Source organism: Orycteropus afer, unplaced genomic scaffold (genome assembly GCF_000298275.1).
Source record: "Orycteropus afer afer isolate SDZICR_OR568_19922 unplaced genomic scaffold, OryAfe1.0 scaffold00037, whole genome shotgun sequence".
NCBI classification, from domain to species: Eukaryota; Metazoa; Chordata; class Mammalia; order Tubulidentata; family Orycteropodidae; genus Orycteropus; species Orycteropus afer.
The window spans coordinates 8904697-8905976 of NW_006921624.1; positions in this window are offsets into that span (position 1 = coordinate 8904697).

Genomic DNA, 1280 nt, shown 5'->3' on the forward strand with positions numbered 1-1280 from the left:
CCAAGGAGTGGCTGGTGAGTTTGAACCACCAGCCTTCTGGTTAGCAGTCAAGTGCCTTAGCCACTATGCTACCAGAGCTCCTCAATATAGCTCTACAAGTATAAAATCCTTGAAGAGTCCCTGCTACCCAAACACATCCGGGGTGCTCCACGGTCATTCCACTTGAGTTTCTACCTCTAAAATTTCCCGTTCTTTGCTATCCGTTCTAAGCTCTTAGAACAATACTGCATAGTATTTATACTTTTGAACCTAATGTTCTTTGTTTCATGTGTCTCTGGGCTTGCATTTGCTGTCTCTTGGATTCAAAATAGATCTATCCATCTAGAAAACTATAATCCTGGAAGACTTAGTTCAAACATCAGTTCCTCTAGGAAGCATTTCCTGATACTCCCAGATAATGTTACACTGTTGTAACTTTTTGTCTACAGGTCTGCTGTTATGTTTGTGAAATGAATGAATGTACATGCCAATGAATGAATACATGGATGAATAGAATCATATATAATATATTCAGAAAATGATAATAAGACTATTTGGGAACATAGTGAGCCAGGTTCGTGTGACAAACTGAGGAATGCAGATTTAATTTTGTATAGGAGAACCATTGAGAACTTTGAATGGAGCTGTGAACAGAGCATTGTTCTCTAAAATGATTAATCTAGCAGTGGTGTGTAGAAAAGTTTGGCAGGGGAGAACTGGAGACAGATAACTATAGATAATGAGATACTGAAATAGGGTAATTGTAGCTGAAATAAAGAGAAGGAAAAGAAAGTGGGGAGCATTTTAGAGGAAGAACATAGAGTTGGCAATGATTGATTAAAGAGTGAAGAAGAAGAATGATTGATTAAAAGAGATGAATCCCCTCTTATCCGTCTTATCGCTGTCATCATTTGGGGAAGAAACGTTCTTATACAACTCCCTCCCTGCCCCACCTTGTTTTAGAAGAAAAGTCAGATTCCAGGTCAGGGGTTGGATGAATGTCCCCCTTGGTAGGATCACTAAGAGTTCAAAGGTTATGTACAAAGGTGTAATGTTTTCTTGTACTCTTTCCCCCGTGCAGCCAGATCATAAGTTAGCTGATCAAACTCACAACTCCTTCCCCTCTCTCCTGTCAAGAACTTTAGGGCCTTGGTACTCAAAGTGTGGTTCATGAAACAGCAGCAGCAGTATCAACAGGATCTTATGGAAATGCAGACTCTCAGGCCCCACTCAGAGTCAGCATGTTGACAAGACCCCCAGAACTCCTATTCACATTACAGTTTAGGAAGTACTGTTCTATC